Source organism: Bactrocera dorsalis, chromosome 1 (genome assembly GCF_023373825.1).
Source record: "Bactrocera dorsalis isolate Fly_Bdor chromosome 1, ASM2337382v1, whole genome shotgun sequence".
In the NCBI taxonomy this organism is placed as follows: domain Eukaryota; kingdom Metazoa; phylum Arthropoda; class Insecta; order Diptera; family Tephritidae; genus Bactrocera; species Bactrocera dorsalis.
Genome location: NC_064303.1, coordinates 98782919 through 98800044, shown reverse-complemented (window position 1 = coordinate 98800044; position 17126 = coordinate 98782919). Strand labels below are relative to the sequence as shown.

The window sequence follows — 17126 nt, the reverse complement described above, 5'->3', positions numbered from 1 at the left end:
GTCATGGCTACATAATATATTTTTGTATTTGAGAAAAGTTTGTGCGAGCAATTTCGATACGACATTTTATTTCTTTTGAACAATCCCAACTTTCATTGATCTGACAAACCAAGGTACTTGAAATTTTTGACTCTTTCTATGGGACTATTATTAATCCATGAGGTGTGTGTCATTGTATATGTTTTTCCTACTAATAATCATATACTTCGTCTTGTTTATGTTAATGCGTAGGCCATATTCGTCACTACGTAAGTTAACTCGGTTTACAAGTTCTTGTAATCCCATCAAGCTATCGGCTATAAGTGTTGTGTCATCTGCATAGCGTATATTATTTATGAAAATACCATTCACTTTTACACCTTCATCAATACTGCTTACCGATTCTTGAAATATTACTCCGAATATATGTTAAATAACAAGGGTGACAGAATGCATCCTTGTCTTACACCTCGTGAAATAGATATTTCTTCGGTTATATCACCATTGATGCTTACATGGGCAGTTTGTTGCCAATAAAGATTTCTTATGCAACGAATCTCTTTGTCATCTATTCCCATAGAATAAAGAATTTCCATAAGTTTATCGTGTTTAATGGTGTCGAAAGCTTTCTCATAATCAATAAAGCATAAAAATACATCTTTTTGGACATCTTTACAGTTTTGAACCAAAACTTGTATACAGAACAATGCCTCGCGTGTTCCAAGACCTTCTCTGAAGCCCAAAATTGCGTCTTGCCCATTGACTCTTCACATTTCTTATATATTCTGGCGTGAATGACTCTTAGAAATATCTTGAGAGCATGTGACATTAGACTAATTAGTCTGTACTCATTACAATGTTTCGCATTATTTTTCTTAGGTAGTGGTATGAATGTTGATTTTAACCAGTTTTTTGGATATTGGCCATTGTCATAAACTTGGTTAAAAAGCTTTACTAAGAGCATCATATTTTTTTCATTTATTAACTTTAAAAATTCAGCTGGAACCTCATCCGGACCTGTTGCTTTGTAATTTTTCATTGATTGTATAGCTCTCTCTATTTCGCCTTTTCGTAATATAATTGCCAGTTGGTCTGTGATGGAGATGAAGGTTCTGGTTTGATCTACTGTCATCCGAAAAAAACGTTTTCAATATATTTCTTCCATATACTTTTCTTTTCATTTATGTTAAATACCACCCATAAAAATATTGGTATAATGAATTGAAGATGAACCACATTATGGTACTTGGACCCTTTCAAGCTTGAAAACGTAAGATTGAAAAACTGGTATAATTAAACTGGTATACAAATATTGGTATAATCAATTAAAGATGAGCCACTTCATTGTGTTTGAACCATTGGCATCATAGAAAGCGGCGTAAACTGGTATAATTAAATTGGTATAAATACATTAGTACAATAAAATAATGATGGACAACTTTTTATATTTGATTCTTTGCAATCATGGAACGGAGCGAATTGAAAAACTGGTATAATTAAACTGGTATAGATATGTATAATAAAATAAAAATGAACCACTTAAAACTACTTTGTTTCTGGGCTCAGATAACGTAAAAGAAGTTGCAAAAATCATCACCAGGCCCTTTTGACCAAATATCTTTAGAAAAACTTTCCAAACTTCATTATGTAATGAACGTCAATATTCAGAAGGCGTGCATACCTTGCCGATTATTTTCCAATATTTTCGAATCGGTGTTAATTTTGCTTCAGGCTCACTAACATTTTTACAAGTAAACTGTATTTATGAATTTTGTATACCTTTATACAAGTACATACATATGTATGTATGTTTGCGTGCCTCCTGGCTATATATTACGCTATTAGCATATACATATGTACATATTAAGTAGTATTCACATAACTAGGAGACCACTTGTTTTCCCTTTTCATACTCGTATTTTCATATTCCTGCGCATGGCTACGGCCATTGTCCATTATGGCTCATTCCCAGTGACTGCTTTAAGTGGCGCCTAAACGTGTAGACACCAAGCATTGTTCCTATTCATTTCACCGCTCTGCCAAGTACACATTTACATACATTATATATACATATATACCTATATGCTGCTATATACTTCCACACACAGTCATATCCGTCTCATTGTCTCATTTTACAACAACTTTTTTCATATTTCCTTTAAGTCTCCGCGTCTGTTTTGCAAAAATTATATGAAAATTATACAAAAGCCACTCATAAAAGTTTTCTCGTTTAACTGCGAGATGCCGAGTCTCTTGTGCTGCCGACGACGCTTCGCTTCATAAATTGCCTGCCGTCATTTTGTAGCACGTTGACGCTATTTTCTTACAACATTTAATTTTTTCCATATAAATAGCTGCTATATACAGATTTATATTGTATAGTTTTTTCTCTTTCTTATCTTTCCGGTTACTTGAATGTGTTGGGCCCTTACGGCGCACACACACATACGCTTTATGTGCACTTATGGCTGTTTGTCACTTTGGCGGGCGGTACTACGTGCAGATTTATGAGCGCCGACTATATAAAATGCTAAATGCAGCCAACTTCAATGAGCGCCCATGTGAATAAAAGTAACTTGTGACGTAGAAAGCTGTGTACTTTTAAGGAGTTTTTATACAAAAGTTTTTCTATTAAAAATCAATGAAGTGGTTAGTAGTTCAGCGCTCAAACATAGTTAAGTAGTAAATAATGACTATTTCTCAATTTTTTCAGAATTAAATGGCTTCCATTGTCTACCTAGGAGCTTACTCCAGTCTACCCTTCAAGTTAGGGTTTAAACGTAGTTTAGCTTCGATACTCTAATTTAATATTAAGCGTATTTATCACATCTTGTATAAAAAAATCTATAAAAAATTCCACAATTTAGTCAGATTTCAGCTTCTTAGCCGAAAACCCCGTCTCAATATCAAATTTTTGGGCTTGGCTTCATCGAAACCCTGCTAGAACTCTAAACAAAAATAATGCGTTCAATTTTAAATTATGTATTAAAAAAAAACATCGTATTTTACTTTATAAAAAATTTATTTATGGGATTTATTACCAGATACTGGGCACTTTCGGAATGAGTATTATCGTGAAAGTTACTAAACTTTCTTCTTGGTTCGATTTTCTTCAACCGACTTCATTTTAAATGCTTTGTTATGGAAATATGTTAGATGGACTATTGCATTTGGACTTTTGAAACCTTGGAAACGGTAAATTGAAAAAACTGATAAAATTAAACTGGTATAAATATATTGGTATAATAGAATAAACATGGACCACTTCATTTTATTTGAACTCTTAAAACCATGAAAACCGGTGAATTAAAAAACTTGTATAATTAAACTGGTATAAATATATTTTGGAATTATAAACTAGTAATGCGACACCTAATTGTACTCGAACCTTTACTTGAAAAGCGGCAAATTGAAAAACTGGTATAATTAAACTGGTATAAATAGATTGGTATAATAAAATAAAGATGGGCCACTTTATTGTATTTAAACTTTTGATATGGTGGAGAGCGGACCACTGAAAAAAGTGGTATAATTAAACTGGTATAAATATATTAGTATAATAAACTAAAAATAAACCACTTGAATTCACTTTATTGTTGTTATTCGGTCAACGGCAGAACTTTGTTTCTGTACTCAAAGAAAGAAAAATTGCAAAAATCGTCATCAACCTCGTGACTAATTATCTTTAGAACAGCTTTCAGAATTTCATTATGTGTCGAAATTATTATGTTTTTTGTTTATTTTTTAATTACCTTTAATTTTACTTAATTTCGGATTTTACTTAATATTCATAATTTTTTTATTAATTAATTTTAATTAAATTTTTTTAATTTTACTATATATAATAATTATTATATAATGAATATATTAATTAATATAACTATTTAATAATTGTCCTAGACTATTCTTCAATCACAGAACAAATTGTTTCGATCGGACCACTATAACATACATATATGTAGCTTCCATACCTCTGTCAAAGGTACAAAATAATTGTTTTTTGTTTTTGTTTATAGTTTTTTCACATAACGGTTGTTTGTAAGTCCTAAAACTGAAAGAGTCTGATATAGGGTTATATATACCAAAGTAATCAGGGTGAGGAATAGAGGTGAAATCGGATGTCTGTCTGTCCGTCCGTTGAGTAAAAATTGAGATATCATGATGAAACTTGGTACACATATTTCTTGGCTCCATAAGAAGTAAGTTCGAAGATGGGCAAAATCGGCCCACTGCCACGCCTACAAAATGTCGAAAACCAAAAACCTATAAAGTGTCATAACTAAGCCATAAATAAAGATATTAAAGTGGAATTTGGCACAGAGGATCGCATTAGGGAGGAGCATATTTGGACGTAATTTTTTTGGAAAAGTAGGCGTGGCCCCGCCCCCTACTAAGTTTTTTGTACGTATCTCGGAAACTACTATAGCTATTTCAACCAAACTCTATAGAGTCATTTCCTTCAGGCATTTCCATACATAGTTCAAAAATGGAAGAAATCGGATAATAACCACGCCCACCTCCCATACAAAGGTTATGTTGAAAATCACTAAAAGTGCGTTAACCGACTAACAAAAAGCGTCAGAAACACTAAATTTTTCAGAAGAAATGGCAGAAGAAAGCTGCACCCAAACTTTTTTTAAAAATTGAAAATGGGCGTGGCGCCGCCTACTTATTGACCAAAAACCATATCTCAGGAACTACTAAACCGATTTCAATGAAATTCGGTACATAATATTTTCTTAACATCCTGATGACATATACCAAATATGGGTGAAATCGGTTTACAACCACGCCTTCTTCCAATATAACGCTATTTGGAATTCCATCTGATCCCTTCTCTGTATAATACCAGGTGATTTTTAAGAGCTTGATAACTTTTTTAAAAAAACGCATAAAATTTGCAAAATCTCATCGGTTCTTTATTTGAAACGTTAGATTGGTTCATGACATTTACTTTTTGAAGATAATTTCATTTAAATGTTGACCGCGGCTGCGTCTTAGGTGGTCCATTCAGAAAGTCCAATTTTGGGCAACTTTTTCGAGCATTTCGGCCGGAATAGCCCGAATTTCTTCGGAAATGTTGTCTTCCAAAGCTGGAATAGTTGCTGGCTTATTTCTGTAGACTTTAGACTTGACGTAGCCCCACAAAAAATAGTCTAAAGGCGTTAAATCGCATGATCTTGGTGGCCAACTTACGGGTCCATTTCTTGAGATGAATTGTTGTCCGAAGTTTTCCCTCAAAATGGCCATAGAATCGCGAGCTGTGTGGCATGTAGCGCCATCTTGTTGAAACCACATGTCAACCAAGTTCAGTTCTTCCATTTTTGGCAACAAAAAGTTTGTTAGCATCGAACGATAGCGATCGCCATTCACCGTAACGTTGCGTCCAACAGCATCTTTGAAAAAATACGGTCCAATGATTCCACCAGCGTACAAACCACACCAAACAATGCATTTTTCGGGATGCATGGGCAGTTCTTGAACGGCTTCTGGTTGCTCTTCACCCCAAATGCGGCAATTTTGCTTATTTACGTAGCCATTCAACCAGAAATGAGCCTCATCGCTGAACAAAATTTGTCGATAAAACACATTTCGAACCGAACACTGATTTTGGTAATAAAATTCAATGATTTGCAAGCGTTGCTCGTTAGTAAGTCTATTCATGATGAAATGTCAAAGCATACTGAGCATCTTTCTCTTTGACACCATGTCTGAAATCCCACGTGATCTGTCAAATACTAATGCATGAAAATCCTAACCTCAAAAAAATCACCCGTTATATACATTAGGAACCAATGATGATAGCGGAATAAAGCTTTGCACAAATACGGTATTTGAGCTGGGGTATCCCTTGTGGAAAAATGGTAGTGATCGGACTATAACTTTTCAAGGTCCCTGATATCGAACACGAAGAACTCAGTGCCTAACCTAACCTAACCTAATTTTTCACCGAAAATATCGGCAAATCTCTTAGAATTTAATTCTAATTAATTTTACAGCAAAATAAAAAAAATATGTAAATGACGGATAATGAAATCTCGATTATCACTTTATCATGCGAGAGTATAAAATGTTCGGTGACACCTGAACTTAGCACTTCCTTTCTTGATTTTTAATTACCATTGATTTTACTTAATATTAATAATTTTTTATTAATTAAATTTTTTTAATTTTACTATATATAATAATTATTATATAATGAATATATTAATTAATATAACTATTTAATACCATTTTATATTTTTTTATTTCCTTATGAAATTCCTTTGTAAAAGGTACAAAAATTGTAGCTCGATGCAGTGGAAATTATTACTTTTTAATTACCTTTAACTTTAATTAATTTAGAAAAAATAATTTATGTATAAGTTAAATAATTTTTTATTAATTAATTTTAATTTAATTTTTCTGTGGTGCTTTTTTTCTTTTTTTTATAATTATTTTTTTATGTTAATTATTATATAATCAATATATTTTTTATTATATGAAATATTTTAAATTTTCATACATATATATTTTATATGAATGCCTTTGAACCCAAAAAATTCCGCTCTTTTTAAGACATTATTGTATTCCCTATATAAATACTTAGTAACTACATATGTATGTATGTATGTATACTCCCACTTCGCCAACAAGACCAAAACCGCCGTATTGATTGTTATGACGAACGAATAACGAACAATTGCCACAACCAAATGTCAACAAATATGAAACTAAAAATATTTATGGACTCTCTAAAGCAGCCAGGCAAATCTATTTCTTCTTAACATGTGTTAATACACATGTACTATACATGTGTCTGCAGGCATGTGTGTGTGTCTAAGCAGAAAAATCACAGCACATCAATACTCCACAGAAATATATCGCTTAATAAATAGATACATAAATAAATCTGTTTCTCTTCATTGGCTCGGCTGGCTGTCTGCTGCACGCTGCCCACAAAGCTGTCATATGGTAAAGTCCTATCGGAAATAATATATATGTATGTATTCGACAACAACAAATAACAAACAGCGATGACGAAGAGACATTGCAGCTGAAAAAATGAAGACAATAAAATAAACATAAATAATTAAAACGATACAGAGCAAATAAAACATTTAAACTGTCACAACGAACCACTGTTTGGCCGTCCGTCCGTCTGTTCGTTGTAATGTCCGTCCTTTTGACTGTCTGTTTGACTCTTTGGCTGTCTGTTTGACTGCTTGACTATAGGTTTGACTGCGCTGCTTCCACAGCGAAAGCACACACTCTCTCACGCACACACACTCGCAACTGCACGCTCGTAAATAGCCATTAATAGTCGAACGAAGGAAAATTCGAAAATTCACCGATCACATTTTGTTTCAATTAATTTATGAGCGCGCGAATCAGTTCAACGTCCAAACGCTTTGAACGATCCAACAACTGCGTGCGACTAACTGACAAGCGGGCGCGATAACAACAAACATATGGATGGTTGGCTGGGAGAGTGGGGTTTGATGAGATAGTTTGACTGTGTGTGGATGTCGGCTTCGTTGTTTTTGTTGTTGCTGCTGCTGCTGACTATGACAGGCGGCAAATGATTGTTGCTGGCGCTGCATTTGCGGCAATTTTTCTGGTTGTGACAGTTTTTTGTTGTAGTTAGAGTTGTTGTTGTAATTTTTTGTGCTTGTTACTTTTTTCGGTTTTGTTGTTGTTGTTAGTTTTACTGATTATGGGTTAAAATTTGTTGTTGTTGTTTGAAATTACTTTTTTTGGTTTTGTTGTTGTTGTTAGTTTTGTTGGTTATAGGTTTTAAATTTGTTTTTCTTGTTGCTGTTGTTGGTTTAGTTTTACTTTGTGTTGTTGTTGCTTCTGTTCTTGTCGTTTGTTCTATTGTTTTTGCTATTGATTTTGTTGTTGTTGTCATGCGCTTGTGTTGTTGTTCTGTTGTCTTTGTTATTGTTGTTGTATTTTTTTGGTTTCGATTTTTAATTTTGTTGTTGTTGTTTTTGTTTTAGGGTTTGTTGTTATTGTTGTTGTACTTCCTGTTGTTGTTGTCTGTTCTTTTGTTGTTGTTGTAATGAGCTTGTGTTATTGTTCTGAGCTTTTGTTGTAATTGCTAAAGTTTTTAGTATTATTGCTGTTGTTGTTCTTGCAATAATTCTGCAATGCACTGCTTCTGTTGCATGTCGGCAAGTTGTTGTCTGATCTGCTCCCAACAACAACATCAACAATCTGCAATGCTGACTCATTTTGTTGGTCTTAATGCCGTTGCATCCAATAGTCAGCTGCGACGCACAACTTTTGCTTTTGTGGCATGTGGCATCAGTTACTTGCCTCATTTAGCCCTTTTCTTTGTGCTCTAAATACTTGGTTATATAATATTATTAGTGCCTCTCTTTGCTCTGCCACATGTTTTTACCGCACTACTCCCTTACCCCTCATTTGATCCAATTCTGTCTCTTAGACAAACTTTCTTCAGCACAAAAATATTTTTTCTCACATTTAATTTAAATATTTTTTTTTATTTTTATTGAATTTCGAAAATTTTGAAATGAAATTTTAAAACTGAACGCAAATTTTTCTCACATAAACTTAAACTTATGCATGTTGTGTGAGTATGTATGTTTGTATGAAACATTTGCTATTGAAAAATACGAATAATTTTTATTTTGAAAAATTGTCTACTCAAAAAATGTACAGCTATGACAACAATGTGTGCAATATGGGTCGCACACTCGGCGGCGTTCATACCCCATAAGCATAAGTAGATACTTATTTAAGTTTTCATTTAAATATCTTTGTAAATATGTATGCATGTCTGTTTGTCTGTGCATAAGTATGCATAAAATTATTTGTGTAAGCTCATGAATGTTGCCACTTTGTTGGCCTGTCAAAATATTTAGACAAATATTTTCATAGCGCACTACGCAGCATTTACACATAAACATATACACATATTTATAAATTTTAGTTCATTTTGTGATGCAAGGAACTTGATATAAATTCTATAAGAAAAGTATGTACATAAGTAGCATGTAAGATTAGGCGCCATGCCGTTAGCGTGTAAATTTGAAGTGATTATATGTGTACATAAGTATGTTTGAGTGCAAATGGGAGTAATAGAAAGCAAAGAATAGAAATCTGGATAAAAACATATTTCTAACTATATTTATATGCTGAACAAGGTATATTAAGTTTACCACGTATGTTTGTAATACTCTGAAGGAAACGTTGGAGACCCTGTAATATACATACATACATATGTATGTACATTCACAACCGATCAGCTCTACGAGATGACTTGAGATATCTTTATGAAATTTTACATTTTTTACGTTCTTTTCTTCAAAAGAAGCTGCTCACTTTTCGGAAGCGCTGATATCGGACCACTATATTATGTAGCTGTCATACAAACTTGCCGGTCTAAATTAAGTCTTTGTATGAAAAACTTTTTTAATTGACGAAAGTTTACGTGAATCATTTTCCGAAGCTATACTGAGGTATCTGAAGAAATTTTTTAGATCGGACCACTATATCATATAGCTGCCATAGAAACTGAACGATCAAAATCATGTTCGTATAAAGAGAACTTGCTTACTTGAAGAGATATCTTCACGAAATTCAATATTGATTGTTGTCTGAGACAGTTCTATAATATCTGATTTTGTTTAGATCCGATCACTAAAACATATAGCATATGAACGACCACAAACAAGTTCTTGTATGGAAACTTCATTATTTGTGAATTGTATTCTAGCTTCCTTGCAACCGGAACTGCCTCGTTTTCTCATTTTGCTTCAACACTAATTTTAAATAATAAAACACAATTAGTTTTTAATGCAGCTCAATAAAGTGCTCTTTTGAAAACCTTACAAGGAAAACATAATCTAAATTCAAAGCTATATAAGCTCAAATTAGAAGTAAAAGTGCACTTAATTCATTTGCAAAAAATACATTAGAGAAACCAGTTTATGGTCATATACTAAAATCTACTGAAAGAAAAAGTAAACATGGATGTGCTACTAAAAAATTTGGAAACAATGTGAACGATACACCATGTATTCCCCAGAGGATAAAGTAATGTTGGAATATTTCAACTGTTTAATATCCCCTGCTTGGGCTAACATTTCAAACACTAATCGACAAAAATGATATAGTAAGAAAATATTTGACGTGAGTCAATCATGGAATCACGGCTTCAGAATCAATTAAAATATTGCAAAAGTATTTCGCAGATTCAACTTTAACTAAAAGGTGTGTTCCTCATAAATTGACTGACGACCGAAAATTGCTCAGAATCCAACATTTGAAGGACGATTATTTGACCAAAAATCACATTTCAGCCATTAACAACTCCCCGTATTCACCTGATATGGCACTGTGCGACTTCTTCCTTTTCGGAGAAATGCATTTGCCCATGAAAGAAAAGCGTTATGTAGACGTAGAGGCCATTCAAAAGGCTTGTACCGGCATACTGGCGGCCATACCGGCCAACGAGCTAAAACACCCCTTCGACATGCTTTTGGATCGTGCAAAAAGCTGTATTGAAGCAGAAGGACACTATTTTGAATAAAATAAATTGATTTTGCTAAAAAAAAATCATATTTCATATTTTATGCTATCTGTTTGTTCGATTCGTCACTCTCAAAAGTTTGCTAAATAGAAAATTGCTTATTTTGAATAAACTTGGCATTATTTATGACTATGACAGAATAAAGACATGACTTCTTTTAAGTCGTTTTCCATTGAGTTAAATTAGTTCGGTAGATTCTTAAGTCTTCAAAGTCTCTAAATCTCTCCATGATCTAGGGAAAGTGGCATTATAGACTATGACAAAATACAGGCATGTGGCAACTTCTTTTAATCTTGTTCCGAGAGTTAAAACAGTTCGGGAGGATTTTAAGGTCTTCAAGATATGCAAAACTATAACTATATCTACTATACGAGTATGTAGATGAACGAGTATATGTAAACATATGTATACGAGCGCAATGTTAACCGAATTTTTCTTCAAGCAAATTGAAAAGGAAGACTTTGACAACATTTGGTTCCAGCAGGACGGCGCTACGTGCCATACAGCAAACGCTTCACTCAATCTTTTACGCCCTATCTTCGAAAATCGCATAATCAGCAAAAGAGGTGATGTGAATTGGCCTTCCAGAAGCCCCGATTTAACTCCGTTGGACTATTTTCTGTGGGCAACTGTTAAAGATAAATGTTATGCCAACCATACAGAAACAATTCAAGAAACAAGTACGAGATTCAAGCTGCTGTAGCTGCCATAAGGCCTGAAACCATCGAGAAAGTACTCCAAAATTGGGTGGATCGGATAAGCTACTGTAAACTCAGCCATGGTGGTCATTTGTCCGAAATTGTTTTCCACAAATAAATTTCATAAAACAATCTTTTAAATAAATGTTAGACCTTTGAAATATATCAAACCGTTTTTTTTTTATTGACTTTTTAAATTTAAAATTTTATTTGACCCTCCCGTTATCTACTTTCCTTTACCTCTCTACTGTAGCTATTGTATAACTTTAGCAAATCTTTATAAATCATTAAAAAGCACATACATACATATACATATAATTTTTATTTTGCTTCACTAATCGTAGCACCCTTTATATTCTGCACTGACACTAATTAATATAAATACTCATTCATATTTTATACACCATGCCACATTAACCTTTTGAATTTTTCTCGACACATTTTTTTTTTCTTGTTTTTAGGGGATTTAAGCTCTTTGACACCTGTCATCCTTTATGTAGCACCCCGCTGTACCCACCAATTGGCCATAAGACATGCACATATGATACATACATACATACATATGTACCATTATAACTCAGTCTGCTTATATTCGAGAGGCAGTTGTTGTTGTTGTTCCTTTTGTGTGCTGCATATGTGGCCAAAATTTCATTTGCAATGTTGGCAGCTCGCGTGTATCTTTCAAATTTTCGCACGCAAGCGGCAATCGTCAGCCGCCTCAGAGCGTTTATGAGCGCGTTGGCTTATGTATATGCATATCAATGTATGTGTGTGTGTGTGTGCATATGTTTGCTTGGCGCATTTGTTGTTTCATATATAATCGTGTGTCAAAAATTGGTGTTGTCAATTTTGTTGTACACAGTCGTCACTCGTCGAAGCGCCTTCTTCCTTGTCCGTTGCATAATATGAGTAGCAGCAAGCAGGAATACATATCTACATGAATATGTATGTATGCATATAGTATAAGTAAATTTGCATATTTAGATATATTTTCTGTACATTTTTAAGTTGTAATGTTGTGGAATAAAGTTTGAATTACACTTTCGATTTTTATGAGAAATTAACTGTTTATTGTTGGAAGGTGCATTAAAAAGGGGATTTATACCAGTTTCGAGACTATTGGCAGAGTTTTCATAGCTTCGATAATTTTTCTCTTTAAAGAATTTGGATTTTATTTGGTTAGACCTCAGTTTCAGCGATCACCTCTTTATTCGAAGAAAATTTTTTTCCCAGTGAGCATTCTCTAGAGGCCTGAGAAAAGATAGAGAAAATAGATCGACGAATAAATCGATTAGCTCCGCCCGTTTACTAACTGGTGGCAACACACGTCCGCAGAATGGGGCTGATAGATCGAGAAGACTACAGGAAATGTCTAGAGCAAGGTACTAGGGAAACAATGAATCATCTCTTGAGAACTTGTCCCGCATCGGCAAGACCATGCTATAAGCATCTGAGATCCCTAAAGTATGATACACTGGAGGAAGTATCTACAGTGATGCCGCAGGGTCTGTTAAAATTATAGCAAAAAAGTGTAGATATACAAATATGTATATTTATGGTGATCAGTGAGTTTGTATCGTAGCCCAATTTGAACGACATGTTCGGAAATTATAGCATTGTTTTGGGCAATAATCAATTCCAAATTTCGTGGAGAAATTTAAAGTTAAGTGAAACCAGTTGAGAGCATAAAAAGTATATGCTTAGAAGTTGTTCTGTATAACATACGATACGTTGGGTAACATTTAAAGCCATCGTTTGAATCAATTGACTTCATTTTAAAAGCATGTACCCCGATATAAAAGAAAATGTATAACTATATAATGCTTTAACAAATAAAAACTTGTATTTTTATAGAGAGTATCTGGAGTTTGTATAGGTGGTTTTCTGCCTGAAAGCCACTTACTGTCCCTGAAGGAGTTCTTTACCTATCAGGAACAGAAAATTAACTCGATAAACAATTCTATGAAGAAATTTAATGTTGATGCTCACATAGGACTGAAATCTTACCTGCAGAATACGAAAAACAATATCGTTTTTATTATATAAGAGTGTACCTCGATATAAAAGAAAGTATATAACTGCATCATACTTTAGCAATCGAAAATTTTCATTTTTATGTAGAGTTTGTGGAGTTCGTATAGGTGGTTTTCTGCCTGAACGTCAGTTACTACGCCTTAAGGAATTGTTTAACCATCAGTAGTATATAATGAACTCGAGAAACAATTTTATGAAAACAATCGATATTTTAATGCTCTCACTGGATTGAAATTTTACCAGCAGAATACGCGAAATAAGATTTTCTGTTATATTTAAGTATAATGTTAATATATGTATACAACTTTATATGTAGGATATGTAAGGCTGTTCTAAGAGGCAACTAAGATTCGCTGAAAATAAGAATTTCGAGCGACCGAAAAGTGTGCAACTTTGCTGACTAGGATTCCCAATTTTATATCCTCTAAGTTTATGTTACTCAGCCGGGAAATATTGGAAGTATTGATGAAATTTCGAGGGATTTCTGAGAAGATGGAGTCAGAGTTATTAAGATATTAGGTGCCAGTCTAGAGATTTACAAAAATGGTAAAACTCTTCACTTACAGGACATTTAAGTGGCCTCAAATAGTAAACAATAAACTAATATTAAAAGCCAGTCCAGGTATTTCAAACAACTTTTTTTGCTTATTGAACTTTTATGAGGCCTAAAAATAGCGAAAAAAAATGACGGACTTAACCACTTAAATTAGCAGAATTGCCATCGGTTGCATATAGCAAGCTCTGATTCATATATCTATGCCATTATTGGGTAATCTACTTTCAGAAGTCCATAATATTTGCAGAATAATAGTGGAGGATCTATATTTATCTATAGTATCCCTTTTCTTGCTCCTTTCTGGGGTACCATGAGGTGAAGTTTGAGAAATAATTAATTCTAATAAGGTTTTGAGATATCTATCTAAAATTTTGCAGAAGTCCCTTTTCTTTTCAAGAAGCTCCACTTTTGTCATAATGACCGATATCGGACAACTGAAGACAACTTTTCCATTTGAAGACATATCTTCATGAAATTTGGCACGAGTTATTACTATAAAGTATGGAGCAATATTTCAAGAAATTGTTTAGATCGACTCGCTATAACTTAAAGCTGCCGTACAAACTGAACGATCGGAAGCAAGTGCTTATATGGAAAACTTTTTCATTTGACTAGATATTTTCACGAAATTTTTTGTGCATTTTTATCTAAAGCAATAATATTATATCCGAATAAATTGTTATAAGCTATAGCTGCCATATTGACTGATTAATACAAATGAAGTCCTTGTATCAAAACCTTTTTTATTTGAAGAGATATCTAAAAGAAATTTCGCCGGAATTATTTCCTAAGACAATGGCGAAATTTCCAAATTTCGCATACATTTTTATCTAAGGCTATAATGTAATCTCAGAAGAAATTGTTCAGATCAAGTGACTATAAGATATAGTTGTCATACAAATTGTGCGATCAAAACTAAGTTATTGTGAGCAATTTTTGAGCAAATTTTGTATTATTGCTTCGCTGCAATCGAGTTAACGTTTTTTATTGTTTTTGTAGCTATTATCACCTAATGTGCCACATTTTTCAATGCTAATTACTTTTAAAAATTGCACACACTTCTTATCCAATAATTTCATTACAGTTAATTTGTGCATGCAACAAACGCAATTCCGCTAATATCAGCAAATATGTTGTTGACAACATTTCAGTGACGCATTTCATTTGAAGTTCTTAAACTCGTTAGCCGCTATGCTAGTAACACTCGCTTCTATGTAGATACATATGTAATACATATTATGTATGTCTATTTGTGTATGTGTGTTTGTGTTTGCTTGCATTTACAATTGTCACTTTTCATCAACTCACCTCAGTCGCAATTAATCACCGGCAGAGCGTGCAGCAGCGAAACTGGTATCCGTTTGACGCGCTCAGTTGATATGTTGCAAAGCCGACGGCATTGTGGCAAGCGAGTTGGATAGTTGCAACAGAATGCCAAGCAATCAAATGGCGCAGCAGTGGATGAATGTGGTTTTTTCTGGCTGCATCAAGTTGATTTGTTCTTGCTGTTGTTGTTGGCTATTTTATGTTGTTGTTTTTTCTGTTGTTGTTGTTTTGTTGATTTATTTTTTTTTTTGCTTTTCTTATTAATTTTTTGTCATTGTTGATCTAATTATTTTTTTGTTGTTGTTGGTTTATTTTTTCTTGTCGATTTTTTGTTGCTATTGGTTTATATTTAATTATCGATTTTTGTTGTTGTTGTCTTATCTTGCTTTTTTGTTGTAAGGCGTCGCTTATTTTGATTAGAATGTGTTAAAAATTTTAACTGGTTGAATATTTGCACATTTTGTTGTTGTTTTTGACCTTTTTGGCAAATTTGTATTGATATTATTATTAATAATTATTTTACATGTAAATATATATATAAATATAAATTCTACTGCAATTAATATTGTCTTTAGAAATCTGTATATTATATACTTATATACCGGAAAAGTCGTTTTAATTGTTGTTCTTGTTATTGTTTTTTTACAAATATTTATACCTAATATACTATAAGCTTATCACGAATCCAGAATTAAAGTTTGGATATCCTATTAATTATATGTACATAAGTATGTATGTATATAAATGATTAGCGTGGCGAGCTGAATCCGCCTTTCTGTACCTCAGCTAGTCAATCAGTTTTAGAACTATAGATCTAAAATTTTGTACACGTACTTTTCTGCCGATAAAGCTGCTCATTTGTCGAAATCTTCGTTATCAGATCACTATAGCATATAGCCGCCATACAAATTGATCAATCAAAATCAGGTCTTTATATGGAAAACTTTTTAAGCTGACGAGATATCTTCACAAAAATTTCGAAAAAATTATTACTCAAGGTAAGGCTACAATAGCTGAGGAAATTTTTCAGATCGGACCACTATAGCACATAGCTGCCATACAAATTAATCGACCAAAATCAAGTCTATGTATGAAAAACTTCTTAAGGTGACGAGTTAGCATCACGAAAATTTGGACAGATTATTACCTGAAGTAAGACTGCAATATCCGAAGAAATTGTTCAGATCGGATCACTATAGCATATAGCCCCCATACAAATTGATCGTTTAAAATCAAGTTACTTATTTTTTTTGTGAAAGGCTTAATACTAATTGCTACCGAAATCAACGTTTTTTCTTGTTTTTTTTATTTTTGTAACAAAAAAATTCATTACAACCTTTAAGTACCGTCGTAAACCTATTTACAACAATGTATGTATCTGTCATTCTTAGATTTAATGCAGAAACAAATAACAAAAACAAATTATTACACAATCACACGCTTCGAGAAAGGTGTACGCGCTATTATAAGAAGCGAGAAATGATGATTTGTGTTTGATGCTGATGATTAGCTTTATTAAAAAGACCAAATTTTGTTGTTGTTGTTCTAAAAATTATTGTTGTTGTCTTAAAAATGATTGTTGTCATTGCTATTACAATTATTATTGTTAACATTCATATTTTTTGTTGTTGTTGTTGTTAACATTATTACTGCAGTTGTTGTTCTTGTTATTGCTTCTGTACAATTTTTACTTTTTTAACTGCCTCATTAGGCGCACGCACTATCATTTACACACACACACAAACGCACATGCACACTAAGTTGCAGCAACAAGACGTGCAACATATGTCAGCAGCAATGGGCACTAAAAAAATACAGGGTGCACATATTATTGTTATTGCATTTCAATTGAGGAATTGCTGGATCAGGCAAGTTACATTTAGCGGTGTAGTATATGGTCTGATTGGGTGTTGGGCTGTCTCGATAGCATTATTACTGCTGTTGTTGTTGTTGTGTGGTGTTCACTATGCCGGCTGCAGCAGCTAACATCGCG

At 33.3% G+C, this 17126-nt stretch overlaps 1 protein-coding gene across 2 annotated transcripts in view; it reads right to left on the bottom strand.

Moving 5' to 3' along the window:
• The window catches only part of LOC105227819 (sal-like protein 3), a 50341-nt gene extending 34723 nt beyond the window's left edge, over positions 1 to 15618 (bottom strand). For both annotated transcript variants that reach the window (XM_049453666.1, XM_049453677.1), the window contains exon 1: positions 15116 to 15618. The gene's annotated coding sequence lies outside the window, so the exon portion shown is untranslated. The remainder of the gene's footprint in view (positions 1 to 15115) is intronic.
• Between the last annotated feature and the right edge of the window lie 1508 nt (positions 15619 to 17126).